Source organism: Oncorhynchus masou, chromosome 6 (genome assembly GCF_036934945.1).
Source record: "Oncorhynchus masou masou isolate Uvic2021 chromosome 6, UVic_Omas_1.1, whole genome shotgun sequence".
NCBI lineage: Eukaryota > Metazoa > Chordata > Actinopteri > Salmoniformes > Salmonidae > Oncorhynchus > Oncorhynchus masou.
The window spans coordinates 32,688,801-32,706,702 of NC_088217.1; the positions used below are offsets into that span (position 1 = coordinate 32,688,801).

At 40.1% G+C, this 17,902-nt stretch overlaps 1 long non-coding RNA gene across 2 annotated transcripts; it reads left to right on the forward strand.

Annotated features, from left to right (window-relative positions):
• The first annotated feature begins 279 nt into the window (after nucleotides 1-279).
• LOC135541911 (uncharacterized) lies at nucleotides 280-16,058 on the forward strand. Of its 2 annotated transcripts, XR_010456010.1 has the most exons (3): nucleotides 9,233-9,726; nucleotides 9,922-10,095; nucleotides 15,626-16,058. It is a non-coding gene; the product is annotated as an uncharacterized LOC135541911 (long non-coding RNA). The 2 variants fall into 2 exon arrangements; XR_010456009.1 differs by lacking the exons at nucleotides 9,233-9,726; nucleotides 9,922-10,095 and adding an exon at nucleotides 280-434.
• The last annotated feature ends 1,844 nt before the right edge of the window (nucleotides 16,059-17,902 follow it).

Below are 17,902 nucleotides of genomic sequence, written 5' to 3' on the forward strand. Positions count from 1 at the left end.
CCTCCATCGAACTCTGACTAAACTTCCCTTGAATTGTGTGTGTGTGAGTGAGTGAAATAGATGAGTTTATGAATTCTCAATCTTGCTGACCTCATCGCCACTCAACTCTTATTGGCACCCCTGATCTCATTGCCACAGGCTTAGTTAAACAAACAGGGACATTTGTGTTTTAAAATATAATTCATTTGTGGTAGCGTAAAACACAACCTAGTGGATCACATAGCCTACCTCAGTGGCTGTGCTTAAACACAACGGTTGTAGCGTATCTGCTGCTGCGTTTGCGCGCTCGGTAATCCTCTCCACCCTCTACGCTCAGTGTCATTGAACGCCGCGGAGAGACTCACATTAAACGAAACCACGCTGGACAATTGCTCTCCTTCAAACCTGGACAATGAGAGTTTCATGCCGTCCACGAGCCACGCGAGACATGGCAGGTAGGGTACAATGCCGGTGGAGTCTTAGCACTTGTCATTTTATGCTGGATGCGATGAGGGAGTTTCAACGATGTGTGCAGCAGCCCTATTGCGTTGCGTTTGCTAACTAGCGGAGGACGTAAACAAGCTCGTCACGTAGATTAGTTTTCCAACAACAGAGCCTTATTGCCTGCTTAAATCATAATAAAGTGATGTCAATTATTTTTTAGAAAGCAAGGGTCGAATATTTGTCATTAATATACTAATTTAGCGTTCGCAAAGACTGTTGTTGATAGTGCCTATGCTAGCATCGCAATGTGGTTTAGCTAGTGGAACGTTAATTGTCCATTATACATATTTAGGGTAGCCTAAATGTTGCATTTTTATCAGCAGAATAGTGACGATGCCAACCGATGGGCTATTTGATAAAAATGCATTTATGTTGAAATGTTATTCAATGATAATGGTATGTTATTTGTTAGTAAATGTAGTACATTTCTTATTTGATCCACAAATAGCCTATCACGGATTGTTGTCACTCAGTCATGTCCCTGAACGGGACTGAAGCTTCGTTTGGGCATCTCATTTGCAGGACTGGAGAAGTGGGGCATATTGCATGTTTACCATAGTAGTGGTCAGCTGTAAACAAGCTGCCTGTTGTTGATGTAATATTTAGGTAGTGGGTTGCCCTTGTAAATGTCTTGTTAAATTGTTTAAAATGGGATTTGAATGTGGTATTTTAAATCCCAATCCTTGTCATAGAATGCTGTGATTTGTTAATATATTGATTGAACCACGTGTCACTGTAAACCATGATCCTCCTGTATGTCAGATGCAAGCATTTCAGTGCTGCACCTATCTGCTGTTCTATGGGATTCTAAAAGACTTGGTGAACTCAAGTCTGTCTGTGGCATGACAAACTGCTCTTTCTCTGTTAATACAAAAAATGTTTTATTGTCACATACACCGAATAGGCACCGTGAAATGTTTTGTTTTGCAGGGTCAGACATAGTAGTATGCTGCCCCTGGAGCAAATTAGGGTTAAGTGCCTTGCCCAAGGGCACATCAACAGATGATTTACCTTGGCGGCTCAGGTATTCAAAGCAGCGACCTTTCAGTTACTGGTCCAATTCTCTAACCGCTAGGCTACCAGCATATACAGCTACACCTTCAGTTAAATTTACTGACACTGTTACGAGAGTCCTGTTACGAGAGTGCTAGGTCTGTTTCTTGCGCATTTGTGGGAGTGTCAAACTATGCCAGCAGTAGATTTGGCTGATTTCTTTATGAACAATCAATGTCTTGTCCCATATAAGGGTGCATCATGAACTTGACCCTGAATATAGCCTAATTACAATTTCAGACTGGCCACATAGGCTAGGGTTTGAGTGCACAAACAGTGCTTTTTCACTGAGTGTCCACCAATGGAAAAACAAACATTAATGTTTGCAGTTGAATAGGTATATTTTCTTCTGCTGTTGTCAGGCTACACAGTATAACATGTAGTACTATGTCCATATTTTAACATCTGATGTGTTATTCCATGACTCAGTCGTTACGACACTACACTATTATGCAAGACCCCTGTTCTGGGATATGGAGCCTGAAGGCTTGATGATGATGACAATGATGACATCAGCAGCAGTAACCACCCTCTTTCTCAGCCATCTATTTCCTGTGTTTGAGGGGTGCAAAATCCACTTGGCACTTAAATCTCGCTGGATTGATTGCTTCCATTTTACTCAGGCGACTGTTTCATACTCTTGCTTGTGCCTGTCGTTTTTCCCTGTTAATGTTATGACTGCGGGAATTTTTGTAATGACCTGTCAAACGCACTCCGCAATGGATGAAATGAGCTCAATGGAATACATTGTCTTTTTATTGAATCTATAGGAACTCTAAAGCTTCTTCTGGGATTTAAAGCACTGTCTTGATAATTACATCAATGGAAAGAGAAAGATTTTTTGTGGAATTGAAAGAAGTACTAATTTAATACAGTTGAAATGAAGGCCACTTCAAATATGAACACTTGGATTATAGTGATTATGTTATCTCACAAACATTGTAAAGTATGTTTAGATAGGTGTAATTATTTTTTTAGTGTACTTAAAAAAACAACCTTTTATTTAACTAGGGAAGTCAGTTAAGAACAACTTCTCTGGTATAGGGGGATGCAAATGTCCCACTTGGCCAATTGCAGGGATGCCTACTGGAGAACTTATTTGTATTGCTTTTAATCTTTTTAATTAATTTATCTTATTAACACTTTGTTCAAGCTAGCTATTTGTAGAGGTAGCTATCAAGTAAAATACTATAAAATTCAAACATTCATTAAATCACACATGCAAGATAGCAAATTAAAGCTACACTTGTGTGAATCCAGCCAACATGTCAGATTTCAAAAAGGCTTTTTGGCGAAAGCATAAGAAGCTATTATCTGATGATAGCACAGCAGTAAACAAAGAGTAACATATTTCAACCCTGCAGGCGCTACACAAAACGCAGAAATAAAATATAAAACATGCCTTTGACAAGCTTCTTTTGTTGGCACTCCAATATGTCCCATAAACATCACAAATGGTCCTTTTGTTCGATTAATTCCATCCATATATATCCAAAATGTCAATTTATTTGGCGCGTTTGGTCCAGAAGAAAACAGCTTCCAATTTGCACAAAGTCACTACAATATATCTCAAAAGTTTACAGGAAACTTTACCAAAACATTTTAACATACTTTTGTAATACAACTTTAGGTATTTTTTAAACGTTAATAATCAATCAAATTGAAGACGGGTCTTATCTGTTTTCAATAGAGGACGAGAGGAAACTAACGCTACTTTTCAAGTCTTGGCCAAGTCTCAACAGCATTACCCTTTTCTAGGATGGCTGAACTTCTTCATTGCATAAAGGAATAACCTCAACCAAATTTCAAAGACTGGTGCCATCCAGAGGAAGCAGTAGGAACTGCAAACAAGTGCCTAAGAAATATCATATCCCCATGAGAACTCATTGAACAGACCGCGACCTCAAAAATAAATAATTCTGAATGGTTAGTCCTCGGGGTTTTGCCTGCTACATAAGTTCTGTTATACTCACAGACATGTTTCAAACCGTTTTAGAAACTTTAGAGTGTTTCTATTCAAATCTACTAATAATATGCATATCTTATATTCTTGGCATGAGTAGCAGGAAGTTGAAATTGGGCACGCTGTTTATCCAAAAGTGAAAATGCTGCCCCCTATCCCAAAGAGGTTTTAAGAACAAATTGTTATTTATAATGACAGCCTTCCCCAGCCAAACTCGGCGATGCTGGGCCAATTGTGCGCCGCCCGCCCTTGGGACTCCCAATCACGCTCGGTTGTGATACAGCCTGGAATCGAATCAGGGTCTGTAGTGACACCTCTAGCACTGAGATGCAGTGCCTAAGACTGTTGAGCCACTCGGGAGCCCAAATCTAGAGCCAAGCGTGTTGATTTTTAATCCGAGGGTATCCTGCTATTGATATTTGTTAAATTCTACAACATAACGTAACAAACACAGTAATTAATGAGGCAGTCTAGACAGCGCAGGTACTTTAGACAGAGCATTTGCTTGGTGGTTGCAGCCCTATTCCACCCCTTTATGTTATTTTATTCATCTATGCAAACACACTTGCTGTATTTAATAATATGAGCCTCATTTGCATATCTTTTTTTTCGCACAAAATATTTTTTTTAATAGATTTTCCTATTGTATATCTTGAGTGTATTCTTCATCTATTGTCCAACTGTTGCATTTATTAGAATTGTTTTAAACTTTTTTACAATTTAGATGACAATTGCTACTTTTCTTCAGAATTGATCCGAGTCAGGCTGGACCACGTGACCTGATCATGTCACCTGACATGGTCCACGTTCATTTGCCAAACATTGTCGAGTGTTGCAGATAGAAATGCCATGAATATGTTGGAGAGGCATGTTTGTTTTACATTACATATCTGAATGCTCCAAAACGTCCTGCGCCCCCCAGGGAATACTCCAGGGCCCAGGTCATATGGGCAGAAAAAACTCCTGGCTCTACTTATGGCCCATGTCGATCCACTGAGTCTAATTTTATTTTTATTTGATGAATGTAAAGTGCCCTTCACAGTGGTGCATGAGATCACAAAACGCTACAAAGAAGAACAGACACAATAAAAAGCTGAGTAGTGGCTACAAGCATCAATCAGACCACACAGAGGGAGGTAGCCGAGTTGCAACATTTGCCAATTCCCTATTAGTCATTTAAACATTGACATTGTTTTTAGAGGGGCCACCAAAATATTTGCACCATCTTGGATGTAGAGCCAAAGTATCAGAATCAGAAGAATTTAAGGATTTTGGGCACTGGCCAGCCGGGCTAGTGTACCAACATTTCTACTTGCCCTGGTCCAAAATCTGCTATGCAATATTCGAAAAGATAAAATTTCACCTGCATTTCGGGCTAGTTTGGCACATTTCCTACTAGCCCTGTCTGAAAAGTGCTCACTAGCCTCGGGCTAGTGGCTAGCTTAATTTCTATCCCTGTCTCAGACACTAAATAGCCTAGCTACTGAGGTCAGAGTGACCGAGAGGCTGTTTACCCCCTCATCCTAGAGTGTTTTGAGGTTATGTGAGTGTGTATGTTAAAAGATTTATGGGTCCACCTGTTTCTATGTCAGGTATATACAAAAAAGAGGTGTTTTGGAGGTGTGCTGTGGTAAGCAGAGGACTGAATTGGTAGGATCAGGCCAGTAATGTGTTCACTGTGACTGTATGCCACAGGGAATATTCATCTCTCTGGGCTGCTGCTCTGCCAACAACGGAGCCTCCAGGTCTATAAATGCTTGTAATCTCCCTTTCTATCCTTTTTTTTCTTGACTCATCACTTGCTTCCTTACTTTTTTCTCCCTTATCCTCATTCTCTGCCTCTCTCTATCTGTGTGAAAGTTCAACCCACACTCAGAATCCCATTAAAGGCTCCAGGGAGGGATTTGTCTACTAGTGTATGTGTGTGTGTTCATTCATGTCCATGAATCCGTGTTTGTGTGTGTAGGTCACAGGGCTCAGCCTTTTTATCCCCATCCAGATAAGAATGCTTGGCTTCCTAAATAGCATAGCGTACATTGCATAATGAACAAAGAGTAAGAGTAGCATGCATTGAATGTATTTTATTACTAACATGCAAAAATATGTCCTTAGGCCCATTTCATCATCAATACAGGCTTATTTCATTTTCTCATTGATACTCGTCTAATGAAAGCAGGACCTTGAGGTAATTGTTTTGACTATTCCATGAATCGATATTAGTTAGGTCAGAGAGAGGCTGATGAAATTGGTTGTATGGGTGTGTTTTTGGTTTGTGTTAAGGCTTGCAATGCAGAGCTGTGTTCATCGGCGTAGCACAGTTTTGCAATGCCAGCAGGCAAGATTCGAGTAAGCACCCCCCAAAAGGATATGTTTGTTTTAGGAATTGTAATTTAAAAAAATTGCCATGTGGTTGAGAGGAAATGTTGCTGTTTTTAAAGCAAATTTCCTGCAATTAAACAGATTTTGCCATGGGGCAGATTAAAAACGTGCTTTTTTAAGAGCTAATCTCATGCTATACTCATTTTGCCATAAGGTTGAAAGAAAATGTTGCAGTTTTAAAGCAGATTTCCTATAATTCTAAACATTTTACTATGGCTTATGATGTGTTCATATGCTATCTGAGTGGGTCCATAAAGCTTGTGGGTCCCCCTGGTTCACGGGGTGCTTTCTACGCCACTGTCTGTGTTCTATTGTTAGGGCTAAGGAAAAACTCCTCGTCCTACTACAGAGTAGAACCAACCATTGCAGTGAAATGAAGACTGATTAATGCTAGTATGACCCTCCATAAATTGTCATTGCACTGCCAGCCCATTACCTCATCCCATTTTAGCTGGAGTAGAGTTGATGAGGTGAGTGGTGGTTGTTGTGACAGAGTAATAAGTAATTGATATTTCAGAAAGAGCTTGACTTTAAAAGCAGAGTCTGTTCTGTCTGTGGGGTGGTTGGATCATCTCTAAAATCTTGGATTGTGGAAAGTAACTTTACATTGGGACATGGCATCTGTGTTGATGCAGCCCACTGTGCATAATAAATACACAGCTAGTTTCCTTGATCATCACACATTCTTTTTGTAACTTGTTTCTAAAATGAAGAGTATTGCTTCCTGGTTCCTGCATGTGATATGGCTCTCCTACATTAGACCTTTAAGAAGGTCTCATGGTTATTCCAGAACTACCCTTGATCCGGCTGGTTTGGCAAGTCTGTGATGTGTTGTGTTAATAGGCAAATCAGTTAAGAACAAATTCTTATTTTCAGTGATGGCCAAGGAACAGTGGGTTAACTGCCTTGTTCAGGGGCAGAACGACAGATTTTTGTTTTTTACCTTGACAGCTCGGGGATTCAATCTCACAACCTTTCGGTTCAAGTCCAATGCTCTAACCACTAGGCTACCTGCCGCCCCGCACTAGCATTTCTTCTCCATGGTGAGTGGATTTACTTCCCATCCTGATGTCTTCTAGAATGCAAACACATTCTGAATGTTCTAATTGGTCCCAGAAACTGATGGGTTGGACCAGACCCGGTCAATATGATGATGTTATCAACTCTTGTAAAATGACCCTTGTTTTTACATTAGCACGACTCTAGGATGGCAGTTTCAGACAATGTCGTCAGGCAAGCATTAACTCTGTCATATTTTCTCATCCTCCTGAAACCATGAATGCTCTCTCTCACCCAGAGAAAAAAAGGAAGTTAGGTAATGATGCTTCCAAATGAAAAACATAGAATGAACATGCAACAGGGCCAGGCATTGTCTGTAAGTAACTACCTCAAGTCCAGGGACTTTGTGTGTGTCAGTGAGACTAAGATGATTAGGCCTACCAGTAAGTGTGTACAGCAGGTGTCTACCTATTGGCTGATGAGATTAGTCCTGCTGACTTATTGACTAGTCTGGGATTGGGACATCTTTGACCATGCTGTCACTGTCACCCTAATATAGGCAAGGGGTGAAGAGGGTCAGTTGAGCACTCCTCAGTTTAGCATAGACTAAGATTTTCCGTGTGTGTGTGGTCGTCATAGGTTGACCAGGTAACCACCATATAGACATTCATTTTATTAAGGGGCAGAAAACGGAGCTGATTGTGGACTGCAGGAAACGGAGGGCCGAGCACGCCCCCATCCACATTGACAGGGCTGTAGCTGAGAGGGTCGAGCACGCCCCCATCCACATTGACAGGGCTGTAGCTGAGAGGGTCGAGCACGCCCCCATTCACATTGACAGGGCTGTAGCTGACAGGGCTGTAGCGGAGAGGGTCGAGCACGCCCCCATCCACATTGACAGGGCTGTAGCTGAGAGGGCCGAGCACGCCCCCATCCACATTGACAGGGCTGTAGCGGAGAGGGTGGAGCACGCCCCCATCCACATTGACAGGGCTGTAGCGGAGAGGGTGGAGCACGCCCCCATCCACATTGACAGGGCTGTAGCGGAGAGGGTCGAGCACGCCCCCATCCACATTGACAGGGCTGTAGCGGAGAGGGTCGAGCACGCCCCCATCCACATTGACAGGGCTGTAGCGGAGAGGGTCGAGAGCTTCAAGTTCCTTGGTGTCTACATCACTACGGAATAACATGGTCCACACACAGCAACACAGTCATGCAGGCACAACAACGCCTTCCCCCATTCAGGAGGCTGTCATGCCAAATAGTGTCCCACAGCCAAAAAGTCTTCCCCCACACACACACAATGGGATTCGAGAAGCTATTAGCAAAGTAACATTTTTTATCAGGAAACCAATATGGACTATAGCCCGTCGTTTCAAATGGGAACAAATTAGTCATAGTGGGCAGAATAAGCAAGAAGGTGGGCAGAGCCAAGCACGAGCTAGCGAGATCCTATTGGCGCGTTCTAGCAAACATTTGCATATTTCTGTTAGGGAACGCCTACTCTGTGACGTGCATGTGTGTAATAACTAAATTTGCTTTTGCACTCCTTCTAAACAATGCCTTTATTTTATTTTTTGGGTAAAGGGTAAGGTCTACAAAATGTAGTCCACTCTGTTTGTAACAGATTAGTTTTGGGAACAGTATTGAGATCAAAAGTTTAATCGATGACAAAATTTGCAGAATGTTGTCCAAAATCCATATCGTTCCATCTTCTCCCACTGCTGTCCACTTGGCTTCCTCTCACTGCCATATTTGGTAGTGAGTGGAAACGCCAAGCGGATGCTTTACATTTATACAGCCAGTGAAATATCAGTCTCATTTTTCTATCTGTCCTATTAACGTCCGTTGCTAGGATGTTGCTAGAACATGCCAAAATCTGCCTAGTCTACGTAATGAAAGAATACAAATTGATAGCATTCGTTGCTATGCTGGTTGTTATGTTCTGATTGTCCTGAGGCGCATGCAGTCAAAATTCAGGGTAAAATGCGATCATTGTTATAGGTTATTTTCACTATTTATGATATTTTTTATCTTTAAATCTCAGATTATTATTGAATAAAGTACAAAACATGATCCATGCATGGTCATTGACGTTTACTTGCATGCAAAACTTGATTTAGCTAGCATGAGCATGCTGCAAGCAAGCATGGATACTGCAAATGATGGATGCAAACACTACTGTGAGGTAAGACCCCTTTTCCAAATCTCTTTATTTAGCGAGCTAGCTAAGCTTTGTATTGCATTATTTGTCTTTGTAATTCAGTTGATTTAAATAGCTATCTCTTATACAGAGTAGCATATGAAAAGTGCTATATCATCTGTAAAATGTGGGATAAAGGTGAACTGCATAAATTAATCTTCTGGTCATCATGAGTGATCAGATTGTACCTGGGTCTACCATTAGAGAGGCTGGTTTCAGACTATGATCTATAAGTAGATTATTAGAAACCCTGTTGCAGTGAGGTTATTTTAGCAATAACTTTACCCATTGTATATCAATGTATGTGTGTAAATTAATTGATTTCTTGCTGAATTACTACATTCATAATAGGTCGTTTTATCCTTTGTTTTTCTTGTTCCATACCAGGCTGCCATGGTGCGGGCCTCTCAAACAACTTCCTCCCAGCAACAACAGAAATGCGAGCCAAGCTTTCAAAATAACATCAGGAGGCAAGAGAAACAGATATTTTACGTGTGTACATTGCACAATTTATATATTTTTTAAAATAGCAAAATGTCTCAATTACAAACAGTATGTTGCCCTTGTTTTTTTTAAAGCGCCATTCCTCTGGAATCCCTACTATCACTGCAGCGAGTGAAACTTCAACCATGTCAGTCAGTGAACAGTGAGTGACAAACAAACGGGGAACATCTCAATAGTCCAAATGACTCTCTCCTTGTCTTCTTAATCTGCACTAATGAATAATATCTGGACGATGTAAAACCTATCATCTCTCCCTTCTGTTTTTGAATCTTTCTACCTCCTGATTCTGCCTCTACCTTTTCCTCGTCCTGTAACTGGTTCTCTCCTCTTCCTCCAGACGAAATCCTGCGTCTAGTGACGTCCATTTGCCAACAACCTGCCCACTCGACTCAACTCGACTCAACTCGACCCCAACCCCTCCTCCCTCCTATGTCTGACCACTGGCTGCTTTCTCTCCAACTTTGACTGCCAGTCGTACCCCTCCTCAAAAAAATGAACACTTCTCCGAAAGGTATCCTTTCTTTCTTTTTTATCTTGATATACAAACTGTCAATCGGATAGCACTCAATAAATCAGATTAAGCCGTTAACTAAACGTACAATTCATTGTGCTATATCTTGAATATTATTTAGCCCAGCTTCTAGACCGATATTTTGTATCTCAGTCATGATACATGTATCTAGTCTTGTTGCGGGCATGAATGAGATGCGCGCTCTTTGTTATTCATCTTCCCTATTGAACATACTATTCTCCGTCTTAAATTGTATTGTTTATTTAGATATTAGAGTACCTGAGAATGAATTATAAACATCGTTTGACTTGTTTGGACGAACTTTACCGGTAACTTTTTGGATTTGTTGGTCTGCATGTTGAACGAGTGAGATCATTGGCGCCAACTAAACTGACTTTTTTTGATATAAAGAAGGACGTTATCGAACAAAACAACCATTCATTGTGTAGCTGGGACCCTTGGGATTTCAAACAGAGGAAGATCTTCAAAGGTAAGTGATTTATTTAATCGCTAGTTGTGATTTTTGTGACGCCTGTGCTGGTTGAAAAAGTATTTTGATGTGGGGCGCTGTCCTCAGATAATCGCATGGTATTCTTTCGCCGTAAAGCCTTTTTGAAATCTGACAACGCGGTTGGATTAACCTCTCTGCGCACCGAACCCGTTAGCGGGGTGAAATTTGACAACATACGGTGATCGCTACATAAATAGTCATATTAAACATTAATGAAAATGCAAGTGTCTCTCATGTTTCGAAAGCCTAGAATCTTGCTAATCCAACTGCGTTGTCAGATTTAAAAAAGGATTTACTGCGAAAGAATGCGATGCGATTATCTGAGGATAGAGCCCAATAAACAACTATTTCAACCAGCACAGGTGTAACAAAATCACTAACTGCAGTAAAATAAATAGTTTACCTTTGACGATCTTCCTCTGTTTGCAATCCCAATGCTCATTGTTACACGAAGAATGGTCTTTTGTTTGATAAAATCCATTTTTATAGCCTAACACAAAACATTTTGTGAACCGCTTTTGTTGTGAATTCAGTCTCATTCCATTTTCGAGGACACATTCAATGAAAATACACACACTAAACATGACTTTTCCAGTCATGTTTGGTTTCATTGCAATCAACTGGTTTGTTTGTAACACAACCAAACGTGATGGGTCATTTCGCGGGACGTATTGACTGAAAGAAACCGATTTGAAGACAACAAGTAATGACATCATTGTGCACCAATGATATGACCGCTGTTTCTTTGACTGTATTTTAACCCAATGACCACTGATCGTCTTGAAATCTAGCTGGGTAGATAGCCAATGAGCTGAGGTAAACGGCAATATGTAATGTTTATGTGTTGGAAGACCAACCCATGTAGTAAACTCAAGTGTAAAGATGGTCATTCGCCATTGAAGTTTCATACCGGAAGGAGCAATGCATGTTACGCACAGCGTTGTTTTTGTAAAGCACATCTTCAGCTGTTTTATATATCAATCAGTATGGCGACTAAGTCAGGGAAAGCTAAATCTAAGTCTAGATATACAGATGTTCACACAATTATAGAAGAAATTGATCGGGAAAGTGAGACAGAGATTGTTGGAAGACGATTAATTTGGCGATTCCCAAATGGAGGAATATTTTTTTGAACGGAGAGGACATCGTTTTGGACTGGTAAGTTTTTATCATGCCAATGCCGTTGTTTGAAATTAATAATATAAAATATTATTTGTGAAATGAAATAGCTGATTTGAGGCTGTTGTGGGGAGGGCAGGCCCACAACAATGGTCAAAGTGAAACGGAGATAGTAGATACAGCTGGTCTGTTGTAATATAATAAAGACAGTAGATCTTTAAAAAAAAATGTTGACCCTTTATTTAACTAGACAAGTCAGTTAAGAACAAATTCTTATTTTCAATGACGGCCTAGGAACAGTGGGTTAATTGCCTGTTCAGGGGTAGAACGTCAGATTTGTACCTTGTCAGCTCGGGGATTTGAACTTGCAACCTTCCGTTTACTAGTCCAACGATCTAACCACTAGTTTACCCTGCCGCCCCGGGGCAGTAGATCTAGTTGAAATGTCATAATATATAATAGACAGTAGATCGAGCTGGTCTGTCATAATATAAATGAGACAGTAGATCTAGCAGGTCTATAATAATATATTCAACCTTATGTTCCCTGTACTCTATATATATATATATATATATATATATCTTGGTTTATTATACCTGTTGATACAGGGCTCATATGTGAAACTATTCTAACTGAACATTTTCTTTCACAGTGACACTGACTCCGAATGGGAGCCCCCAGTGCCAAGGTGTCCATCCCCCACTGAAGCTGGTTCATCCAGCTCCTGCCACAAGTGGTGTTCATCTGCCCAAATTTATTTCTGCTGGCATGGATGTGCCTCAAGGCCAAAAGGGCACAGCATGGAGGCGTCGCTGTGTTCTTTCCAAAATGAGGTCCCCCATCACCTGCACCACATGCTTGGTGACCCTCTGCTTTACAGCAGAAAGAGACTGCTATGGCACCTGGCATCAGCAGCGCAATATTGTGTAGAGGACTGAGGATCTTCCAAATATTGAAAATGTTATTTTGTAAATGTATATATTTTTTTTCCAGTTTTTGGGGGTGTGTGTTAGAATACAATTTTGGTATTTTGTATATAGTTATTCCATTCAAAATGTATAACTTCACCAATTTGGCCCCTTGGGTACATTTGGGCTACTTGGGTGACTTCATGATAACACCTGGGTGACTTCATGATAAATGTCATGTAGCACACTCATTTTGGAAGTTATCATTCTGAAACTTTGCACAAGTACTGTTGCCCTCTTATGTTTTTCACTGAAATTGTCCCCATCATCCTATCTGAATGTTTGTTTTGTCTTGTTCATTTTAAAGATGATGATACAACAATAAAAATTAAAAAAAATGTATGGGTTTTTCATTGTATTACCAGATCTATTGTGTTATATTCTTCTACATTCAATTCACATTTACACAAACTTCAGAGTGTTTTCTTTCAAATGAAATCAAGAATATGCATATCCTTGGTTCTGAGTCTGCGCTACAGGCAGTTAGATTTGGGTATGTCTTCAGGCGGAAATGGAAAAAAGTAGGGGGGTAGCTGTAAAAGGTTAATAAATCCTGTTAGAGCTAGGGCTACTTTTTTCAACATTTTGTTAAAAATCGTGCAACATTTCAACGTCCTGCTACTCATGCCAGGAATATAGTATATGCATATGATTAGTATGTATGGATAGAAAACACTCTGAAGTTTCTAAAACTGGTTAAACCACGGCTGTGACTATAACAGAACGTGTGTCTCGGGGAAAATCCCAAGGAAAACTGATCACCTGAAAGAAAAAAAAATATCAATGCACCAGTTGCCTGTATTGTCTATGGGAAGAGAAAATAGATGGCTCCCAGTTGACAATTCCTACAGCTTCCACACGATGTCTCCAGTCTTGGCAATTGGTGTGACGTTATTCCTTGGTTCAACGAAGAAGAGACACTTCCTGTCATCACTGGAAGTTTTGGTAGAGAGAATATCGACCATCGTCTGAAGACTTAATGCTATTGAATACAGATCGCCCAGTGATGAATTCGATCGCGTATTAACGTTTACTAATACCTAAAGTTGGATTACAAAAGTATTTTGAAGTGTTTTGTCAAAGTTTATAGGCAACTTTTTTAATTTAAAAAAATAACGTTGCGTTTAGAAAACTGTGTTTTTCCTGGATCACACAGTCTTCATAAATGGACATTTTGGGTATACAAGGACTGATTTAATCGAAAAAAAGACCCAATTGTGATGTTTATGGGACATATAGGAGTGCCAACAAAGAAGCTCGTCAAAGGTAATGAATGTTTTATATTTTATTTCTGCGTTTTGTGTAGCGCCGGCTACGCTAATTCTTTTGTTTACATCACCTTCTGGTATTTCGGGGTGTTGCATGCTATCAGATAATAGCTTCTCATGCTTTCGCCGAAAAGCATTTTAAAAATCTGACTTGTTGGCTAGATTCACAATGAGTGTAGCTTCAATTGAGTACCCTGCATGTGAGTTTCAATGAACGTTTGGAGTTTTAACGAGTGCTATTAGCATTTGGCGTAGCGCATTTGCATTTATTGTTGGCAAGGTGGGACGCGTCGGGTTGCCCAGAGAGGTTAACCATGTTACTACACATAAAGGGCTTAAACTAAAGCACCACTAGGTGGCCGTAGTAACACATTAACGACGAGGACATTAAAAACGACTGAATGGATGGAATATGAGTAATTCCTTTAAAGTGATGCCTTTTTATAGTTTATATTATAAGTGGTGTCATATGTCATTGTATTTATATGTACAGTACCAGTCAAATGTTTGGACACACCAAATCAGATGGCATATCGCTGCAGAATGCTGTGGTAGCCATTGCTGGTTAAGTGTGCCTTGAATTCTAAATAAATCACAGACCGGGTCACCAGCAAAGCACCATCACACCTTCTCCTCCATGCTTCATGGTGGGAACCAAATATGCAGAGGTCATCTGTTAACCTACTCTGAGTCTCACAAAGACCATTTGGACTCATTAGACCAAAGGGCAGATATCCACAGGCCTAATGTCCATTGCTTGTGTTTCTTGGTCAAAGCAAGACTCCCCTACCAACACAACTGATTGGCTCAAACGCATTAAGAATGAAAGAAATTCCACAAAATAATTTAAGGCACACCTTTTAATTTAATGCATTCCAGGTGACTGCCTCATGAAGCTGGTTGAAAGAATGCCAAGAGTGTCCAAAGCTGTCATCAAGGCAAAGGATGGCTACTTTGAAGAATCTCAAATATAAAATATATTTTGATTTGATGAACACTTTTTGGTTAATACATGATTCTATATGTGTTATTTCATAGTTTTGATGTCTTCACTATTATTCCACAATGTAGAAAATAGTAAAAATAAAGAAACTATTGAATGAGTAGGTGTGTCCAAACTTTTAACTACAGTATGTACAGTACGTATGTTAACCTGATATTAATGGCACTTTGTATTTTGCTCTCTCCTTGAGAATCCACACATTCGCTCTTCCACACCCTTAGGTATGTGTCAATGGTACACGCGGTAGCCTTCCTAGTGATCATCCCATAGCTCTACATACTCTGCCTGTTGTAAATTACTTGGAGGAATAATAGTATACAAGTTAACCGTTCACTGTGCCTTGCCGTCATTGCTTTCTGACTGATGCCTGGAGGCAAACACGCTCAATCAAACCAGCAACCTAAGAATAATAGTCCTTTAGCCCTTATAGGTGAGGAACCTCAGACATTTTCCTCCAATCTGTTTTAAAAATGAGGCGAAGAAAGAGGACATGAGGAATCCCAAATCAAAACCTAGCCCTTAGACCCTATGCACTTGTGTTGGTGTAAGCAATATGGGGACAATTCAACCAGGCCTGGATCTACCTGTAAACCTGTGTGTGTTTTCTTTCTGCATCCTTCTATGCCTCACTTTCCCTTTTTAATCTGCTCCTGTTCTTCAGGATCTAGTGGTTCTGGGACGCATACCGTATCCCTTCCCCAGACCTTGATCCACCTGATGTCCTCCATGATCAACCACCCTCCAAGATCCCACTTTTCATGACATTATCTACAGCTACTGTTAATGTCATGTGGTTTGATAGAATCTGCTTAGGGACCTGTGCATGACATATCATCCTAGGCACAGTGAGATACACTACAGGGAAAGTGACCAGCAGAACCACTTGTAGCATCCACAGCTTCTCTATCCCACACACCAGAATTGAGATAAAGGATTTAAAAAAATAACTTTACTTATATGTACTTGTAATTCATACTTATGTTTTCCCAACTAAATTGTATTTTATTGTTTGTGTTGATGTTCACCTATACTCATGTATTTCAGTCTATAACTGCCATGTGGGTATATTAAATAAAATCAACAAGTTCATTACACGCCTGTTCCACCATTATTATTTTATTATTTTTTTTAAATAATTCAATCTTCAATATTGCCCCTTTTTTTCCCCCACAGGCTGTTCATTTAATTATTTGTTGTAATTCCCTTTTTGGTATTTGTGAGTTCAACATTATTCAACTGTCTGTCCTGTATTATATTCAACCACAAGTGTACTGCTGTATTACTGAGCTATGCCATGTGATGGAGGTAGGGAAAAATAATCATAATAGGACTAATGGCATACTTTAGTAAGACAAGGGAAGCTCAAAATATGCCAGTCAGAGGAGCCAGTGTATGACTTTACCTGATTTTCACATTAATAGTTTTATGGGAGCTCACTTTGCGATCTGAAAGGAAAATGAATATGCAGTTTACACGTTTTCTTTGATATTTCTAAAACCAAGAACATGACTTTGTTGTTGAAATGTTACGGAACACAAAGTAGTTCAAAGTAATGTTTTCATCTTAATCAATGAAATTGTCGTGGAAATAAGCTTTGTTTACATAGCAGGGATGAAAATAATGGAATTTTGGCTGTAATGAGGTCCAACATTTGACGCATTAGCTTATCAAACTGTTTCCAATTTGTAAGTCGCTCTGGATAAGAGCGTCTGCCAAATGACTTAAATGTAAATGTAAATGTTGATATAGCGGGGGGGGGCTTTTTGGCAGGTGGACACTTTGGTATGACATGCCCTCAGATTCTCAAAAGGTTCCACAGCTCCACAATTGAAAGTATCTTGACTGGCTGCATCACCGCTTGGTAAGGCAACTGCTTGGCATCCGACCACAAGGTGCTACAGAGGGTAGTGTGTACAGCCCAGTACATCACTGGGGCCGAGCTCCCTGCCATCCAGGATCTCTATACCAGTATCAGAGGAAGGCCCTAAATATTGTCAGACTCCAGCCAACCAAGTCAAACTGTTCTTTCTGCTACCTGTGGTGGAATTATTGTAATCAAAAGGAGACTTAAGATTCCTTCAAAACAATCAAACTTTATTTTTGAATTAGTGCAGTAATGGAGTTGGTCGGTAATCACCCCTGGAGGTGATCACTGAGAACTCAACAAGCTGGTTTGAGCCACAGCATTTTATAGCAAAGTCCATCCTCCTTCAGTCTACATAACACACAACATATTTATGGAATGGGTCACAAGGTTAAGATTTGTGTGAAAGATAATTATAATTCACAGCAGACAGTATCTGCTTCATTGTGTTTTCATCGTAGAGACCAGTGTCTGGCCCCCCAACGCCATACTGGAGCCATGTCTCCCTAGTACCGTATAGAAGAGAAACATTAACTCATGCTCTGGAATGCAGTATCCCCAAAGACATAAATCTCCTGTCAGTGTTATCTCCCAGAGGCCCACTTTCAGTTCACACAGACACAATAGAGAGTTAAAAGAACCCTCTATTCTGTTGCATAATACAACCATTTGATGCAATTAAAGTATTATAACCAGCTTGTAACTTCCACCATAATCCCCCATTTTTGAGAATTCTCTCAATTTTAAAAGAACATTTACAAGATTTAAGAACATTATTTCACATAGAAAATGCATACATTCTTCATAAAACAAGAAGCATAAAAGCAATAACTCATTGCATGGGTTCCTGCACGTGACCAACTGCTATAGCACTGGCTCAGCCTACTTCCAAAAAACTTAGTGATGTCTCCCATTTCAACCTCCAACACATTTTCTAAGCATTCTAGCAACTTGTCTGTGGAGGTCATGATACAGTCACCTGCACAAACCCATGAAGAAAAACAGAAGATGCATACAGTTTGAGATTCAAAGCTATATCTTCATAGACCGTGAAAAGCACATATTTAATGCATA